At 42.6% G+C, this 13,632-nt stretch overlaps 1 protein-coding gene across 3 annotated transcripts in view; it reads left to right on the forward strand.

The window, feature by feature from the left end:
* Window positions 1-13,632, forward strand: part of tst (superkiller complex helicase subunit twister) — a 522,759-nt gene that overhangs the window by 207,997 nt on the left and 301,130 nt on the right. The gene's annotated exons all lie outside the window — the stretch shown is intronic.

A 13,632-nucleotide genomic window follows, 5' to 3' on the forward strand; every position in this document is an offset into this window, starting at 1 on the left:
AGATGCCTAGTTTCCAGATGTTCAAATTTTCAGAACTGAAGTTTTTCTTGATGAGAGTACACTTTTGTGCTCCTGACTAATCTTGTTGCTCTTTTCTGCAGCTGTTCAGCAATGTGCATCCTTCCTGAATTGAAGCTTCCAGACCTGTATGCAGTATTTCAGATGTAACTTAACCATTACATTATACAACAAGATAATCATCTCCTTTTGTCTGCTGGCCAAATTCCTATATACCATTGACAGTACCACATCCTTGGTATCAAAATTATGCTTACAGGTCTGTCTCAAAGGGTGAAGTGATCATTATTGCCAACTTCACTCTGTGAGAATAGGAAAGATATTTGCACATCTCAAGTTCATGGGGATGTTCCCAACATCAAGGATGCTCTCATGGGTAATAGTTTCATTTTTTTGTTTTTTTTTAATATAATTGGATAGGCTACATCAGCTGCAGGTTACTTAATCACTTTTAGCTTTAACAAATTTTCTTCCACTTTTGTTTCAATTATCACAAAATCATTTAGCATCCATTTATAATTTGGTAAACTGCAGATATCCTCATCTTTAAAAATATTCATGTGCAAATGTAGAGGGAATATATATATATATATATATATATATATATATATTCATTTGTCAGCAATAGTTATGCCATTCATATCCAGTGAATGTGAATAGGCCAAAGTTGTTCATTCCTTTCCTTCTAATTTTAAAACAAAGAATTCTTTGTACATTTTTTTGAATTCTTAACCAAAGTCTTCTAATAATCTCCCTTAGTTTGTCTAACTTCCTTATTGTCTTAATTGTAGTCTAGTTTGTACTTACTATAGGATTCTGAGTCCATTGATAATCTGTCCATCCCATACATTTTTTTTCTCCCTCTGTCCACTAGTCTCATCAGTTCACCTGACAGCCATTTAGGTCTAAAATTTGAACAGTATCTCTTAGTTCTCTTAGTTGGTATAAAAAACCTCTTGACATCTCAAAGGCTTTCGATCATGTTTGGCATAAAGGTATTCTAAACAAGCTTCCATCTTATGGTTTGCTAACTGTTTGTTGTAATTGGTTATCCATTTTCTCTCTGATCACTCACTGAGGGTGAGGTAGATGGCTCTCTGTCTTCTGACTTCTCCACTAATGCTGGTGTTCCCCAAGGTTCAGTTCTTTCCCCCACGCTTTTCCTCTTGTATATTAATGACCTTCTTCGATTGACTGGAAATCCTATCCATAGTTTTGCCGATGATAGCACATTGCATTCCACTTTCCATTTTGAGAAATCTTGCCCTGCTCAATCAGCTTCAACTTCTCGAATATCTGCTACCAGTTCCTTTAAATGCTGATTTCCAGGTAATTCTCTAGTGGAGCAAAGACAGCTTAGTTGATTTCGTTCCTTCTATAACTCAGTTTTCTCTTATGTCTCACAAAAAGGATTTTTCTGCCCCTATGCTTATCTTTGGTGACACTCCGATTTCTAGGCAAGATGATATATCTCTTTCAGGGATTACCCTGACTTCTAATCTCTCTTGGCACAAGCACATTACAAATATTGCTTCCTCTGCATCTAAAAAACTTGGTTTTCTCTTTCACTCTCAGCGTTACTTTTCTTCCAAACAGCTGTTCAGCAAATCCACCCCACCATGGAATATTGGTACCACATCTGGGGTGGTGCCCCTAAAACCTCTCTCAGGCTTCTAGATTCCATTCAGAAAAGGGAAGTTAGGTTAATTAATGACTTGTCTCTAACAGTCTTTCCACTCGCTGTCTCATAGACGTACTGTTTCTGCTGCATGTCTTTTCTACAGATACTTCTATGGGCACTGTTCTTCTGAATTGGCTTCTATAATTCCCGCTCTCTCTCTTTCAAAACAGTCCGAACACATGCCAATCTGAATACGTGCCACCACCATCCAACATCCATTTACTGTCCAACGTCAAACTCACAGAACCAACTTTTTATCTTCCTCGGTTATTCATTCAGCTGCCGTTTTCTAGAACAACCTTTCTTCATACGTATTTCCTGAAAATTATAGCCTACAGAAGTTCAAGTCTAATGTCAACAAATATCTTCTCATCTTCTCAACCTCCAACCCAAACACGGCACTAAGTACTATAGGTTCTAATACCTCTCATGTTTGGGGTTTTCATAAAAAAAAACACTATTGGCTTCTAATGGTAACATTATCAGCTGTTCCCGCTGAAAAAATTTAAAACTGTCCGACACCATTATAATCCGACATCAATAATATGTGACCTCTGTTGCCTAGTCATGAGTAGAATTTTTCTCAAAGTGATCTGTGTTTATTAGCAGGCGAGACTGTTTTTATAGTGAAGGGATACACTTAAATAGAATGGGTGTAAGAATATTTGCTGATGCTGCAGAGGCAGTGTTAGTTTGGGTTGGAAAACTGCTAGCTTTTTAGGGGGAAGATATGCAGATTAATAGATTAATAGCAGCTGTATACATAGGTATAAGTGATTCTTACACTGCTTCTATTCGAACACACGCCAGCCTGGAAAGCAAGGTGTTGGGGATTTCAATGCCTGCTGAGGATCCCCATGGAACAAGCAAATACATGACTTGTCTTAGGGTTACTAAGAGCAAAAACAACAGATGCATGTATACTTAAGTATACACTAATACAATAAATAAATTTGATTTTGAAGGTTGTTTGGTTTTTAGGAGCATTAGCAACTAAGGCCATATTGCTCTGGGGATATGCGGTGGTCATTCCCTGACCTTTCCGCATCTTCCGTATTTGGTGGGCACGGGCTTGAACCCCAGTCTAATCAAGAAGCGTGTGCTATGCACTGCAGCTCCTGCCACCTGTGATTTTGAAATACTGTTAAAGTCATCATTTATGGACCTACTGGGGATGTTGGTGACATGGTGTCATTCAGGACTAAGAAATGTAGAATTTGAATAAAGGCAACACAATGCAAATGGATAGGACAGACAGGTCGGGGGGGGGGTATGCTCATAATTAAGAAGCAGATGAAACCTGATGCAGTGCATCCAGTTCATATTGGGTGACTAGTGCAACATTGAGCAAGTTTGATGTGGCATATCACTGGGAAAACAAAAATCAGATTTGGAGTGTGTTATAAGCCTAATGATTATGATTAGTATAACGAACAACTGTACAGAGAAATAGAGTAAGTTAATAAATCAGAAGATCTTATAATGGGGATTTTTAACTTTTCCGATATTGACTGGAATTGGTGGATAGGTCACTCACACAGTAGCAAGAATTCTTTTGGATTTATTGGATGACTGTTTATTTAGACAAGCACGTTAGACAGACAACAAGAGAAAGCAATATTCATCTGATTATCAGCAGGGACTCTTCATGTTTTATGACACTGCAGATAAAAAGATTACTGGGAAAATAGTAATCACAGTGTATCGATGTGGGATTTACTTAAAGAAGTAACTACAATCCAGGGCAAAGGGAAGGGCTATTGCTTTTGACAGTTGAGTGCAGTGGATTCTGACAATTTTTTAAACCTATTCAGTGGGACCAACTAAAGATGTTACTAACAGGGAATTACAAATGGGAAGCATTTAAGCAAGTAATAATAAAAACCATTAGACTTTTTACAACAGCAGAGTTACTGTTCAAGGTTTTGGTAAGGTGTAAGGTATGTTAGTGCCTAATGGCTCCTGGGATTTCTCCTATCTCTGTGGGTGTACATTGTATCGGGCCAGAGATTTGAAGGTGTGTGTGGGGGGGGGAATCATGTGCTGTATATTGTGTTGTGCCCTTTGTTCCTCTAGTCTATTAGCTGCCAGGCCCCCTAGTGGGACCCAATGTTACCACACTGTGCCACGCTGAGGCTGACTGGGTGTACCACTGATGCTAAAGTACTCTGGCGGGTCCTCCCACCTACCTAGGATTTCAGTGGCTCGGACCAGATTTGGGAATGAGATGATTGCTGTTTCTTGAGCAGCAGTTGTAATTTTAACAGAGCGTAGGGTTGTTTGCTGATAACTTGTTCTAGGGCCAAATAGGTCGGGCAATAATTTTGATGTGTTTAGATTTAGACCTGTGGGGCATACGAATACATATACAGGGTGTCTCAAAAATATTGGTACAAACGTTTAGGGGAGGTAGGTAACATCTAAAGGAATGTGAATCGCATAGGAACCCATAACCGGAAACGTCACAGTAAGTCGGTAGACCGCGCTGTTCATCAGTTCGCGAGAGGGAAGATTTCTGGTTTACTCATTCAAGCAGTAGTCGCCGCGTGAAGAGCATGCATCGATATACAAACCGTGAGCTGGCAGACATGCACCTAGTTTATGGATGAGCAGAGGGCAGTGGACGAGCCGCTCAACGAATTTATGGAGAACACTTCCCAGACAGACATGTACCAGACCACCATTTGTTTGCGCGTATGCATCAAATTTGTGCGATTATGGGTCATTTAGAGGTAACAGGAATAGTGCGGGCAGACCACGTTTGACGCAAACTCCCACCACGGAAAAAAAGTGTGTTGAATGCTGTCCAGAATAATCCTACTACCAGCACACGTGCTGTTGCCTCTGCCTTAGGAGTGTCTTGCAGTGTACAGCGTGTCTGGAACGACGATTCCTTACACCCCTTTCATCTCCAAAGGGTTCAGTTACTGCTCCCCAAGATCATCCTGCACGTGTGGCTTTTTGCAGTGGTTTCTCCAAGAAAGTGTCCAAGACTTGAATTTTCCAGCCTATGTTTGGTCACAGATGAGGCTTATTTCACACGGGAAGGCATTATTCAATTAGCACAATGCTCATGTGTGGGCTCACGACAACCCACATGGTGTGCACCCTCATGCGGCACAACATCGCCTCGCAATAATGTGTGGGCAGGTATGGTCAGTGACTGCTTAGTTGGCCCATACCTGTTATCATACCGCATAAACTCTGCTAAATATCGGATCTTTCTTGAACAAGTTCTACCAGGGTTACTTGATGATGTTCCGGCAAATATGAGATGCAACATTTGGTTTCAGCATGACGGGGCACCTGCCCATTATGGAAGTTATGTTCGTGATCATTTGAACAGGAATTTTGGGCGGCAATGGATTGGCCGTGGTGGACCCGTTGCCTGGCCCCCACGCTCACCTGATTTATCGAGCCTTGATTTCTTTCTGTGGGGGCCCCTCAAATCTATTGTGTATGAATCGCCTGTGGAGATGGAAATGGATCTCCTGGCGAGATTCGTCTGCGCTGCTGCTACTGTCAAAGAAACTCCAGGTGTGTTCAACCGTGTCCGCCAATCAATGCTGCATCGGTGTCATGCATGCATCGCGTCTCATGGTGGAACCTTCGCGCATCTGTTGTAATATCACGAAATGCATCCATCTCGTACTCCGTTGTTAATATTATGTCATATAAATGTTTGCCACTAATTACTGTCTTGTGTCATTTCTGCTTCTTGTTCCTCTGCTACTACTTTCCCGTGATGTTTCCGGTTATGGGTTCCTATGCGATTCACATTCCTTTAGATGTTACCTACCTCTCCTAAACGTTTGTACCAATATTTTTAAGACACCTTGTATACATGTGTGAAAAAAAAAAAAAAAAAACACCCCATTGTGTAAGAGAAATGTAAGAAAAGTAATATATGTATACATATATAAATAAAAAAAATAAATAAATAAAAAAAAAAAAACTTTGTGTAAGAGAAAAGTAAGGGAGGAAACAGAAGGAAGGGGCTGATAAGAAGATGGCCCCTGCTGATAGTGTGGCATTCCCAGTGCCTCACCAGAGGGAAGAATGGGGTGACGGTTGGATGAAAAACCACCCCCCCCACACAAGAAGGAAAAAAAATAACACACAAAAAAAAAAAAAAAAAACGAAAAAAACTATTGTCAGAGAAAAATAAAGAGGAGGGGTAAAAAGTCGGATGGTAGGAAACAAGAGAAAGAGGCTGATAGGGAAGAGGGCCCCTGCTGACAGTGTGGCATGCCGAATGCCTCACCAAAGGGAAGAGTGGGTTGGTGGGGGGGGGGGGTTAAACCAACAAAAAAAAGAGAGAGAGAGAGAGATACCCCGCAAGTGCATCAAGAAGAGACCTAACATTGGTCCAGGGACCAATGTTAGGTCTCTTCTTGATGAGATGTGTCATGTCTGGTTGGGGGAAGATGGTCCAGGAGTCAATGATGAGGAATTTTTCAAGGAATGTAAGAACCCTGTCTTTGATTGCACCGCTAGTCTTTGTTTGTCTTTGATCGCACTGTCTTTGATCGCACCCCACAAACAAGTGGGGAGACCAGTTGACTGTTCGAGATGTGAGGGAGCAAGTTGGGTTCTGTATTCTGGATGGTTTGTTGGTCCAGCCATGTGTAAGTTGGTTCAAGGCATTAGCATCCATGGCTCAGCGATGCACAGCAACAAATGGCAGCCATGGTTGTTTTGACCTATTGATTCGGATACTATGGTGGTGGTAGCGCTTTCTGCCTGGTAAATAGGTCCATTGCAAATTGAGTCAGGGCTCGGTAAGTTTCTTCATTTTGTATGGTGAGGTGTTCTTGATTTTGGTAGTTGAAGTGTAGTTTCATTATTAGGATCCTCCCAAAGTCCTCGTAGATTTCACAGCTGTGGGACTTGCCCACAGCTGTGGGCAAGGTGCTCCCACGTCTGATCCTCTCCACAGTGGCAGCAGGGTGAGTCTGAAATTCCGAAGTCGTCGTTTTTTCTGGAAGGAGCCATGTCCTGTGAGGAGGTAGGTAGCATACAGTTCCGGTGAAAACCAGCCAGGTGTGAATGAGTAAGAGGCCCTGACATCCGGGAGGAATCTTTTGGTTACAGCGCCTTTAGTTGAGGTCTGTCATCTTTCTTGCTAGGTATCTGTTAGATGTTCATTAAGTCTCTTCTTTTCAGTGTTTCTATTATTTGCTGGGTCAGTGTTTAAACTGGCACAGGTAACTCTCTTCCTTTGGCCAATTGGTAGAGCAACCCATGATGAACAATTTCCAGGTCCAGGGGAAGAGATCCAGTGAGGTCCCTGGAGTGCATGGGTGCTGACAGTGCAACAGGCAAGCGAGGACAGAAGGAGAAGAGAGTGCTGGATAGTTCCTAGGCGTGATCTGTTTACAACTGTATTAGCTTTCTTGTACCAGACTCCAGAGGCATAAGCGAAAACCGGGATGAAGACTGCCTTATAGAAGAGGGAGAGCGTTCTCTTCTTCAACCCCAGTCCTTCCGGGCAACTCTTGAGACTTTGGCAGCATATTTCCTGATCTTAATCCTGAGTTGATCTAGATGAGGGGGAAGAGTTTTTGTCAAAGATCAAACCTAGATATTTAAGCTCTGTTTTTAGTTTGATTGTAACACCATTGACCTTGATTTGGTGTGATCTTCTGAGATCAAGGGTACCTTTTAGCAGGATCAAATTGGTTTTCTCCCGGGGAGATCTTTAGGTTGTTATGATCTGCCCAAGCTTGAAGGGTAGAGATGGCCTGGTTGGCAGTCGCTTCCAGTTGGGTTCTGTTATTGGCAGAAAAGAGCATGACCAGGTCATCTGCATAGGCCTGGGTCTGTACATTTTTGAGTTTGGTGTTCAAGAAATCATTTAGCACCAGATTCCAGAGGAGAGGCCCCAGGACAGACCCCTGAGGGCATCCGCCGAAGAAGACCGGTCTGGAAACACTGCAGTGGGGAGCAGACACGACAACTCCGATCCTGGAGATAGGTCTTGATGCATCTATATGTTTTCTGGTACTTGCGCCCTCCGGAGCCTGCCCTGGATGCTGGGCCACCAGAGGGAATCGAAGGCACCAGCAAAGTCGAAGGAGATTAATAGAAAGTATTTGGAGTTGCATTTGGTAGCAGCTTCAATGATTGTTTCCAGTGCATCTACCATGGAGCGGCCTTTCCGGAAACCATACTGGTTAGGCGAGGAGAGACCAGCATCATTGTAGTGGGCTTCTATTCTATGGGACATCATCCGTCCGAGAAGTTTGACGAAAACTGGCGGCAGTGCAATGGGCCAGTAAGATTGTGGCCGATCATGCGGCTTGGTTGCATTCTTCAATATAAGTGTAACAGTTGCTGTCCTCCACTGTGTGGGGAAGAATCCTTGGTGGAGACAGTGGTTTAACTGGTTGAGTATGGTAGTGGGAATAAGTTAAATGGCTTTCTCAATGATTTCTGGATCGAGCATGTCTCTGCCAGGAGCCTTCTTGTTTCTGATTCTAGATGCAGCTAAGTTGAGCTCAGTTGAGGTGAAGGGCTCTTCAATTGCTGTCGTGTGATATATTTCATTCTCCGTGCAGAGCTGTAACTGTTCCGTTGTGTGTGGGTCAACAGGCTGCTGGAATGTAGCATCTAGAATATTATTGACAGTCTTGCCACGATCTGGTGTAAAGACCATTCGGTAATTTTATGGTTGATAAGACCTCGCCTCTGGGCAGCTTGTTAGTGATCACTTTGTACACAATTCCCCAAGGGTCGGCGTTCCCTTCAGTGCTTACCAGGGCTTCCCATGAGCACCTTTTGTGCTGTTTTATTGTTGTAGTGTACTGGTTCCTGGTAACACGATATTGCTGCAGTAAAGCCTCTGTTTCTTCTGGAGGCCATGTTCTCCTTGCACGTTGATAGCGTTTTTGTGGGTAAATGACTTTGCGTCTAAGAGCCTGGAGTTCTGGAGACCACAGGGGACAGCACCAGGTGTGAATCTCTTCTTTTTGATAGCCTTGTTTGCAGCATTGGTGACGAGTTGTGTAATTGCGCATAGATGCTGGTCTGGGCTGAGCCTGCTAGGATCGAAGCAGCTGGCTGCACTAGTCAATTCCTCCTTAAAAAGGTTCCAGTCAGCCTTCTTCAGGGCATATCTTCTTTGTTGAGTTCGGTTGGTTGGTTGTTTGGGTGACTAGTGAATGGTGTAGTTGGAAGGTTTGTATCCTGTGGTCAGTGGTGGTCCAGCCCTCGCGGACTGTCCAGACAGCAAGGTGCTGGGCAATGGAACTTGAGGCTAAAGTCACATCTATGGTAGCTTCCCACAGGGTACTGGAGAAAGTTGGCAGGCAGTTAGGTTTGTTTAGAATGATCAGGTTGTTGTTAGTCCTCAAGACGTTGCCATTTCTATTTCCTCTGATATTGAGGTCAGCTGTGCCAGGCTGGGGACCTGCAGTTAACATCAGCCCCTACAATGAGTTTGGCATTTGTAGCTGGATGGTCTGTAGATATCGGGTGGCAGGAAGAATATCTTTCCTCGGTCGACAGTATATCGAAGCTACGTAGAATTGCCCCAGTGGCGAAATTACATGGGCGCACACAGCCCATGTAAAGTGGTCCAGGTTGTCATCATCAACCTGGACCACTTTAAATCTCAAGGGGTAGCCTTTTTTACCTTCTTGTTATGAGCATATGGCTCCTGAAGGAGGAGTACATTTAGGTTCTCCTCATCCGCCTTTTTGACCAGTTGCGCAGCAACAGCCTTGGACCTCTGAGTGTTATTTTGTGCTATTTTCACGGTGTGGATTTTTAGGTTTGGTCTGTTACTCCCCATATTCTATTCTTGATTGTTGAGCGCTTCTGGCTTTGAAATAAACTGGGCAACTGCTTTCACGGAGTGAATGGTTGGCTGTCACCTTTAGGGCCTTGCAATTGGCACATGTGGGAGGTTGAGACTTTTTCGGACATGTAGCATACTCATGTCCCATTTCGGCACAGTGGCCACAGGTGGTCTGATTTTGCCTGCACATGTGCATTGCGTAGCCGAAACGGCAGCACCTGAAACATTTGGGGACAGCCACATGCTCCCTAAAGCGATGGCTGTCTCAGTTGATGTAAATTCTTGTTTGCTGGGAGAGGATCTTCCAGGCCTTCGGTGAAAGCTCAAGGATCCAGTTAGTGGCGTGCCCAGCTCTGGTTTTTGTTTGGGATTTAGGGATTATGTGAGAAGTCGATTCTTCATCCGGGAGTTCCTGTTTTAAGTTTCTGTGGAAAATTTCGTTTTGCAAGTCCTCTGGAGGGCCCTTGTATGCTGTTACATCTAGTACCAGCATACAAGGGCCTTTTTTCTGGGGGGGGGGTGTGGGTTTGGCCAGTAGACCTAGAGATGGCATTTTAGGGTTCTTAACAATCAGTTCAGCATTCTCTTTTGTGGCTGTCTCTATAATTATTCCTGAATTTCGTGTTTTGTGAATTTTAGAAATTGATTTTAGTATTCTTTAAGTCATCTGTCAAGGAGTCCATGACTGTCTTCTTGACCTCCTCACTGGACATACGACCTTCATTGGTGAGGGGTTTAAGTACCACTAGGTTAGGTCTGGGTGACAGTGTAGTCTGTAGGTTGGCACCTGGGTTGTTTATTTGGTAGCCCAGCTCCTGAGATCCAGGAATAAAGACCGGTGATGGGTTCTTTAGTGCTTGGGCATATGTGGAGTCACACTGTTGCATTTGTTTTACTCCCCAGTGAGTGTACGCTTCCAATTTTGCTGTTGCCTTTTCACTTTTCAGGTGAGTCTGGATAAGCAGCAATTCCAGCTTATTTCATAGGGTGACGATTTCTGCCCTAAGAAGAGTTGTAAGTTGGCTTTGGGGTTCAGGGGAAGATCAGGTTGTCTCTTGTTTGTGTACTTGGTTTGGGAGGGGGGGGGGTTCCATTGTCCCTCTGTTTTGAGATTTTGACCTGGTTTTCCGATCAAATTTGGTACCGATTGGTTTTTTGTTCCTCTTAATGGGGGGGGGGGTTCACTTTGAGATCCCTCATGCTCTTCATGCTGCCCTGCTATTTCAGGGTTGTCGATCACTGGCAGGTTGTGTTTGCAGCCGATTTCCTCGATTTACCCTCCATTTTCAGCAGATACGGATTGGCGAGTTCACTGTGGATGAATGAGTGTGAGACAGTCTCAGGAAGGAGATCAGAAAATGACGGCAGATGATACCCACTTCAAATTAGTAATTGAATCAACTTATGAAGTGCTACACAAGAACAGCTACCACCAGTGGGATTTGCAATATAAGTCACATGCTATTTGCCCTGGGATGACATCCATATAGTCATTATAAAGGTATTTAGACCAGTGATTATTATTTATATCTGCAAAATTATCTGTATATTGTATATGCCACTATATTGCTTTTATATTATTACTATGTGTCCTGGAGGCACAGTGATTCTAACTATTCCATACCATCGATCTTAAATATTCTGTACTCATTTGCATATTATGTTGATTATCAAAGTCAATCATTATTACCTGGTTTACCTAATTTTCACTGTAGTTGTAGTTGGCGATAATCTCAGCCAATGAGGTTTTCAGTTTCAGGTCACGTGATATGACATCAAGAGTCAGAAAACAATAGCAGTGAAGGCCCTTTGTTGTTAGCACTCGAGGAAGATGATATGGCCGCCTCCAAGTGACATAATTGTTTCACACATATACGTATAAAACTGACAATAAAAACCAGATATAGTATCAATCTTTATAAAAATCATATTTTCAGAAATTGGAAGTTTGTCTTGATATCTGAACTCAATTAAAATTAATTATATTAAAGGAACACAGCCAAAGGCATTTTAAATTCTGCAGTGTTAACCAATGAACGGCGTATAAAGCGTTGCCATATTGCCTAGCATACGGCGAAATCAAAATTTTGAAATAGTCATATCTTTTGGTTATCTTTGCCAACCTTGATGATATAGATGTCTGCAGATAGATCTCGATGAGTGGAACACTCAAAACACAGAATAAAATCAATTCAAACAGTTTGGAACACTATTTGACACAATATTCTGAGGAGCACGGGAATTGCATGTCTGGCCAAGCACAACTGTCAGCGCCCTCTCTCAAGGTTTTGGTAGTGTAGCACGGGACCAATTACGTGGCAGTGGTTCTGGAACAATATGTTCTTAACAAAGGTAATAATTGTGATGCAATAATTTATCGCTATCTCTTATTAAAGAAAGAACTCTTTTAAAGTCATGATTAAGTATATGGTACAGGTTATTATATAAGGTGAATATAATGAGAAAAAGTTAAAGTTAAAACAAAAAATTTAATAGACATATTTGTACAACATCCTGCTGTCCATAGATGAACTTTGTGATCCTGTCTTCAGTTATTCCATGAGATATTATATTTGTGCCTCCTAGTTCTTATCTCACCTATGAGGGGGAACAGTCGTTGCTCATTTTTTTAAAATAAAATCTCTGTAGTGCCTTATAAACTTCAATTTAACCTCCCCTTAGATATCTAATTGTCAGACTTTGCAGACCATATCTTCATATATGCATTGCTTTTCTCTAATTACCTAATTATAAGCTAGTCTGTTATCAAGTCACAATGAGGTTAGGCAGCCGAAGGCAGATTAAGAGAAATTTTTGGCATAGGATGCAAAGAAAAACAGAAAAGATTTCTTTACTTATAAAACTCTAGAAGGAAGAAATGAATCAGATTGGTCCACTTGATATTGATGGTTTGACTGTTTATTATTATTATTATTGCTCTTTATGTTAATTCTCCTTGATTGGGGGTTCCACCTCATGACAGGTATTGCTACCAAGTACACAGGGTGGTTGTTGTAATGTCTGGTGTTACCGTTGGACGAGGAACCTTTCCATCTTGTCTACAAGGGTTATGTCTGGTCTGCTGTGCAGGATTGTCTTATCTTATTATGGCGCGGTCCCAGTACAGCTTGTGGGTTGGGGTCTCTAGTACTGCCTGGCGTTCGTACTTGTAGTATGGTACACTTTCTTCGATCAACTGCTATTTCCTTGCTAGCTCCTGATGTATTATCCTGACTACCTGGTCGTGTCTATGAGTGTACTCAGTCTGGGTGATCACCTTGCATCCTGCAGTGATGTGTTGGTCGTTTCTGAGGCCAGGTGGCATTGTCGACACGTGTCATCTGACACTCCGGGCTCCTTGGCGATATATTTTCTATAGTTTATTATTATTGCTCTTATATATATTATTTCTCCCTGATTGGGGATTCCACCTCGTGATGGGTATTGCTACCAAGTACACAGGGTGGTTGTTGTTATGTCTGGTGTTACTGTTGGTCAAGGAACTCTCTGACTATCCTACAGGTGTTCGGGATTCCAACTTTCTGTAGTTTCTTGTAGATGTTCGCTGGGAGACCTATTGCTGCTAGGCTGTTATGTAGGGTCTTTGGTACTATACCTGTAGTTGACACAATGATCTGGATGGTCATTACTTGTTGCATATGCCAGATCTCTTTCATCTCCTGTCTTAGGTTTGTGTACTTCCTGATTTTTTTCCCCATAGGTTTTCTGCAGGTTGCCAGTGTTGGGTACCATTATGTCAATCAGATAGGTAGCCTTTTCCTTCTTGTCCACAAGGTTTATCTCCGGTCTGTTGTGCGGGATTGTCTTATCCATTATTATGGTGCAGTCCCAGTACAGCTTGTGGGTTGGGGTCTCTAGTACTGTCTGCGGTTTGTGCTTGTAGTATGGTACACTTTCTTCGATCAACTGCTATTTCCTTGCTAGCTTCTGATGTATTATCCTGGCTACGTAGTCGTATCTACAAGACTACTCAATCTGGGTGATAACCTTGCACCCCCTGTGATGTGTTGGATCATTTCTGAGGCCAAGTGGCCTCGTTGACATGTGTCATCTGACATTCCGGTCTCCTTTGCGATGTATTTTCTATAGTTTCTGGTATTGGTTACCTGGT

Source organism: Mastigoproctus giganteus, chromosome 2, assembly GCF_048544385.1.
Source record: "Mastigoproctus giganteus isolate SK-2022 chromosome 2, ASM4854438v1, whole genome shotgun sequence".
In the NCBI taxonomy this organism is placed as follows: Eukaryota; Metazoa; Arthropoda; class Arachnida; order Uropygi; family Thelyphonidae; genus Mastigoproctus; species Mastigoproctus giganteus.